The following is a 6,956-nucleotide window of genomic DNA, read 5'->3' as shown; positions in this document are numbered from 1 at the left end:
TACCACTGGGTACTCTAGAGGCTTAGCAGCAGCCATAAAGACCTCCCCACTCATCAGCCTCCATCACTATCATATATTATATAAGGCTTTTATGATGTAGAATTTATATAATAGATAATATATTATATCATGCTATACAATATTATATTATTATATTATTTTTCATAATATATTCCATGTGTTTGTATATTAATACAATAATATAATGTATGGTATATAACATAGTCATATGTAATGTGTTATATAATATATAGTGTAATATTTTATATACTAGTTAGGTAGTATGATATATTACATGTGTAATCCATGTATAAGTCAATAAGTAATGTCAAAAAGTTAATATTGCTTGTGCAAAGTTTCTTGCTGTTGTTGTTGCATCATTTAAGCTATGTCTAACTCTCTATGACCCCACTTGAGGTTTTCTTGACAAAAATACTGAAGTGTTTTATCATTTCCTTCTTCAGCTCATTTTACAAATAAGGAAACTGCAGCAATCAGGGTTAAGTGATTTGCCCAGGGTCCCATACCTAGGAAGTAACTGAGGCCAAATTTGAACTAAGGCTCTTCAGGACTGGTGCTCTATCCATCATGTTACCTTAATGCCCTGATATAACTTATTATACAGGCATAATATTTATATTTCTAAGAATAGTAATATGTTGTGTCACATGTATATTAGATATATTTTATAATTATAAATTATATTTTCTTTCTATTATTTTAAAAACAATCATTGCCTTCATTCTTTGCTGCTTGGGCTCTATCAAGAGATAAATAGTGATGTCATGAAGGTAACTGCTGTCTCCCCTTAGGCATCTTCCTCTAGTTATTCAGTTTGAGACCTTTGGGTTCCATCTCAGATCTTTGCCCTTGGCAAAAACATCTCCCATCCCTGCTAGTCTCCTGCCATCATGACTGACCACTCCAAAAGTAAAAGACCACCCAGAAACAGCAGTGTCCTAACCCCCAGGACCAGCTTCCAATGAAGTAGAATCCCTCCATCATGCAACAATTGCCAGTGAGGCAGACCCCCACTCCAGGACACACTCCCCTGCCTTCAGGGGTTTAAAGATAGCCATGATGACCTCAACACTCATTGGCTATCCAAGCTGCTGCCTGTCCTCCTAGTGATCCCAGACTGTGGGTGAGAATGCTAGCCAGCAAAAGCAGCATACATATGATATATTCATATTATTATATGTTATATATTGATATGCATAATTTATGTAGCTGAACATATCAGGTGTATTATAATTATATTACATACTATTCTAACATTTAATATAATTAAATATAATTATAGATATATATAAATATAAATATGTAATATTATTATATACTATATAAGGAACATAAAAAATATAAGTCATTTCAGTCATGTCAAACTCTTCATGACTCCTTTCGGGGTTTCTTAGCAAGGATACTGGTTTGCCATTTCCTTCTCTAGTCTATTTTAGGAACTGAAGCAATCAGGGTTAAGTGACTTGTCCAGGGTCACATAGCTAATAATTGAAGCCAGATTTGAGTCTTCCTGAAGGAAGTTGAGTCTTCTTGATGCTCTATCCACAGCACCACCTAGCTGCCCATATTTTGTTGTCTTCTATGCTGCTTTGTACGTTCACAATTTTCTACCAAGATCTATATAACACTTTGCAATTTCATTTACATTCTAAAGCAAATTGCTTTTGGTTATTATGTCTCTCCTCTTGAAAAGGAGACTATGTTTCCTGGGAAAGGCAGTTTCTAGGCTTTTTGGGGCAGCTCCTCTTGGATTTATACTAATTAAACTTCTACTGGAAATGGTGGCACTCCATACTGATGGCTTCTCTTTTATCCATTTCCCATTTCTGGTGTTGATAACTTGTTTGAATAAGTCAGGTTGCAATTACCTCATTATTATGTGAGGGGTCTTAACCTTTATTCTCTCTTTTTATTTAGTGCTGATTTCAACCTTTGCTTTTACAAGTTGTAGTCTGACTGGACAGAGACAGCTGATTTAGAAACAACCTCCACATCATTATCCTATAATTTCCTTTCTATTAAAACATAGTCAACTTTTTTTTTGTACAATGCTTATGATGTTCAGAGTCTGCCAACATTCATCTTGAAAAAAAGTTTTCATAGCACATGTAGAGATGAGGTATCTAAAGAGTTTACAAACCCATAGATACTCTCATTTCTTTTTCTTTTTCTTTTTTTTGCAGGGCAATGAGGGTTAAGTGACTTGCTCAGGGTCATACAGCTAGTAAGTGTCAAGTATCTGAGGCCAGGTTTGAACTCAGGTCCCCCTGAATCCAGGGCCAGTGCTTTATCCACTGTGACAACTAGTTGCCCCCAATCCTCTCATTTCTTAAAATATTTTTCATATTCACCTTTGCAGTGGAGTTACCTAGTTGTAGTGTATATAGACACACACACACACACACACACACACATTGACTTGATCTGTTGACTTCTTCATAGAATTTCTCTACCTCTATGTCCTTTACAACAGGTGTTGGCATACAGGTTGCAATTCTCTTCATGAACGTTTTTGTTTCTACTCATCTCATCCTGAGTACTATAAGGTTAGAAGGTAAAGGATTACATGAATTCACATTTCTTGTATCCTTTGGGTATACAGTACAATGAACTCTACCAACTCCTTTTGTTTCTCCAAAGAGAATCTAGAAGCCATCAGTACATTTAACTGCAACTTCATTATGTCTTCTGTTTTTCTCTATATATTACTATTATAGGGCTGTTTCTTTACTAACCTATCAACTCTTAGAATCCCAAATTTTCATATTTGGAAAGGACTTCAAGGTTCATCTATACCAACTTCTACCTACATAAAAAAATCCTTTTAATAACACATCCAATGTTGACAGGCTCTCAGTAGGGGAGTGATGTAATCAGAGTGGTACAATGAAAGAGATTAATTAGGCAGCAGTGTGTATCCAGAACTAGAAAAAACAGACTAGAGACTAGGAAATTGGAAAAAAGACTACATATAGAAGGTGAGGGACAGATATATAAAATTTCTGGAAATAATAAAAAATATATCATATATTCCCAAGGAGATCATAGTTAAGAAGAAAATCTTCACACATTCCAAAATATTTATAGCACCACTTTTTGTTGTAGCAATGAACTGGAAACAAAATAGATACCCATTAATTGGGAAATGGCTACACAAAGTACGGTACATAATGTAATGGACTACTACTGTTCTTTAAGAAGTTATGAATATGATGATAGGGAGAAGCTTGGAAAGACATCAACTGAATCAAAGTGAAGTAAACGGAGACTAGAAAACAACATACAGTGGCCACAACAATGTATATGGAAAGAACAGCCACAAAACAATCAAAAATTAATTTGAAGAAGAGATATGAGAAGACACCCACACACACTGTTTTGCAAAGGTGGGAGGTCCCATGGGAATGGAACATGGTAAATATTTTCAGACTTTTTCAAAGTATTGATCAGTTTGGGTGATTTTTTCTTTTCCTCTTTTTTGTGTTCTTTAAAAATATTATTTATTATATTGTGTAGCTCCTTGGGGAAATTTAGGTGATATAAAAACAAAAGATATCAATAAAATACTTTTTAAAAAAATATTGCAGTCTTCTAAATGAAATTTATATTCACTCAAAAGGTTTCAGCCTGACTATCTACATGGAATTAGACTATTTTTCCTTTCAGACCAAGATATACGTACTGTTTTATAAAATTCTTTCAAAGACTTAATTAACATCTACAAAAGCCTGGGCCCAGAATGGAAAAAAAAAAGCAGAGGAAAGCCAGCTGGATTGTCTTGGGTAATCTACACAGTTCTTGTAATGATTATAAGCTTCTCCCAGAAACAAAGGCCATCTTTTTAGAATTGACATTTTTCAATTGTTGATATATGGCTGAGACTCAGGAAGGGGGGCACAATATTTTGCTACTTACTATCCATATAACCCTAGGCAATCGCCCTTACTGGACCTCAGTTTTCTCATCTGTAAAAAAAAAAGAGAAAGGAGATGGAATTAGACTGGATGATAATAGACATCCTTTAAACCTTTAAATATCTGCCTTATGAGCCTATAATCCAAAGAATTAAAGTTGAGAGTGTCCCGAAGAAAAACAGAGAGGCTTGTGGCAGGAATGAGTATGCTATAACTCATTACCAAATAAGAATTTTGCAGGAGAAGAGGCATAAAGGACGGTATCAAAGACATGGCTAAACAGTAAAGAAAGTGGATTGGTCAGGTGGCAAGAGTGGGGTGAAAACAATGGATAGTCTTTGTGTCCAGTGGCATCTATATAGGCTGAAGAAATCTAGAATAGGAGTTGGCAAACTACAGCCAGAGGACCAAATCATCCCTGCCCCGCATTTCTGTATTGCCCTAAAGCTAAGAATATTTTTTATATTTTTATTTTATTTAAATTCATTGCATTGGTGATCTAGAGCAAGGCCCATAGCATGATGGGTTGATCCCCTAAACTCCATGGGGAAGTATTTATGGGAAGAAAGATTTGTACAGAATGAGAGGAAATTAGTGGGTTGCAATCTGCATCACTGTAGAAAGTGTCCACATCAGAAAGATCACTGATCCATTGAGGTAAAGAAGATTCAGCATATTGAAAAATAAGGCTTTTTTGATGACAGATTAGAGTGAATATGGGAGAAAGGGAGGAGTATGTGAATGTGAATCTACATTTGAGGGGAAATTGAAATGTGTACAATATTTTCTATTTAAGTCACCTAGTCATCTTAGGAATATAAAAATGCATCATAAATACCTTGGTTTGTGATAAAATCATCATGTTTGGAATATTGGTATTGCTGTAATTATTGTTCCTCCTTCATTCTTGAGGAGGACCATGACATCAGGAGGGTGATGTCTTAATTTGCAAGAGAATTGGAATTAAGTGAAACCAAGCTATGCAAAGTCATCAGCCTTCCTCTTTCTTCCATAATCATCAGGAGTCCAGTGGTATGACATAAGTCAAGACAACTGGTGATGGCCCTAGAATATTGATTATAAAGTCACTAAATCACTCCAGTATCACTGCCAAGAAAACCTCAAATGGGGTCATGAGAAGTCTGACACAATTGAAAAATGATTAAACAACAGCACAACAATTTTGCATTCAGATAATAATTGCATACTTTCCAAATAGATTCATTTTTAAATGGCTTTAGTTTTCATTATAAAGGAATGATACAAGGCTGTTGAATTGCAAGAATACTTGTTGCTCTTCAGTCAGCCAATCAATAGTGCTAATCAGCTGATCTCACCATTGAGATTCCATGTTACTAAAAGGATACCAGGATCCAGGTAAACCACTATCCACTCACTTTATCCTCATTTATCCTCCCTAGACTAGTTCTGTGTCAAACATCCACCTATGAGTCAACCTTCAACATAGACCACTGATCAGGGTCTAGCCTATCTGTAGAAGTAGCTGGTTAATGAAATGGGGAAGTTCTGGGTACAGAGCCCAGTGCTTTGCCAACAATCATCTCAGGACTGGACAATGAGATGACAGGCTAAGAAAGGGATGCACTATAGTATGCATCAGTCCCAGAAATTTTTCATTAGGTGAACCATCAGTCTGGAGGGATGAAGAAGGCTATAATTACTGGGACAAATGCCAAGAAAGTAAAGACATTTGAAATTCAATTAGTCTGTCAGGGGTCTTATCCTAACCAGTCCAACAGGAGGTAGGAAAGAAGAGAACAAATATTTATTAAGCTCATGTGCTGTGCTAAGCACGATACATATTTTATGGCATTGGATTGCCCCCCAATCCTGGGAAGCAGATACACCTTTTGTTATCCCTATTTCATAGTTGAGGAAACTGATGCAGATAGCAGTTAAGTGACTCGCCCAGATTCACAGAGTTAGTGTCTGAGACAGATTGGAACTCTGGTCTCCCTGCCTTCAGGTCTATCTCCTGCCCTAGCTGTCCAGTATTTATATATAAAAGGAACTGAGAATACAAAGAACATGTACAGAGATGGGAGATGGTTTTCTGCATCCAAAGAAGACTAAGTAGACTAGTTTAACTCTAAAAGAGAGGATGTGAAGAGGATTCGTATAAATTAAGACTGGAAAGTTTTGCTGGAAGAGTATTATAAATGGCTTTTAAGTAGAGGACTTTACATTTTATCTTTTTTTGTTTGTTTTTGCAGGGCATTTGGGGGTTAAGTGACTTACCCAAGGTCACACAGCTAGTAAGTGGCAATTGTCTGAAGCCGGATTTGAACTCAGGTACTCCTGAATCCAGGGCCAGTGCTTTATTCACTGCACCACCTAGCGGCCCCCCTACATTTTATCTTAGAGGTCATAGAATGCTACTGTATATCAAAGATAAAAACTCATCAACAAGGGGAATAAGGTAAACAGAAGTTAAGTAATATGCAGGGGGCTTCAAAATTAAAACCTACTTTCAAGGGCACAGACAAAAAATCATGTCCTAGGTCCACGACTGGACCCCCTGGTCCTGGAAGGATACAACTTCACTCACTACAAGAGATACAACCAGCAGAATAAAAGAAGAAGCCAGCTAGTCATGGGAATTCTACAGAAGATACAATAGGATGAGAGTCAGAAGAGACTTCATGAGCCATTTAGTCCAACCCCCTATCCTGTTTTATTGATGATGTAAGTGAGGCTCAGGGAAGTTAAATGACTTCCCAAGATAACAAGGCAGTATCAGTGGCTGGATTTGAACTCTAGTCCTCTGATAAGCAGCTATTTCACCTGCTTCCACACGAAACTGCCTCCCTAAATCTCTCATGTTCAGTATTTCAAGGGGGGAAACACACAAAGGAGGGAGGAGGCATGGCAACCTAGGAATGACTCAAACTCTTCAGCAAAGTATTAAAAGAGAAAATTCCTTCCCTTGAACCACTCCATCCTTTTCAGTTTTGGCAAGGCTGCCTGATCACTGATACCAAGGGGGATGGTGAAACAGAT

This window comes from Dromiciops gliroides, chromosome 4 (genome assembly GCF_019393635.1).
Source record: "Dromiciops gliroides isolate mDroGli1 chromosome 4, mDroGli1.pri, whole genome shotgun sequence".
NCBI lineage: Eukaryota > Metazoa > Chordata > Mammalia > Microbiotheria > Microbiotheriidae > Dromiciops > Dromiciops gliroides.
This window is presented reverse-complemented; position numbering follows the sequence as displayed.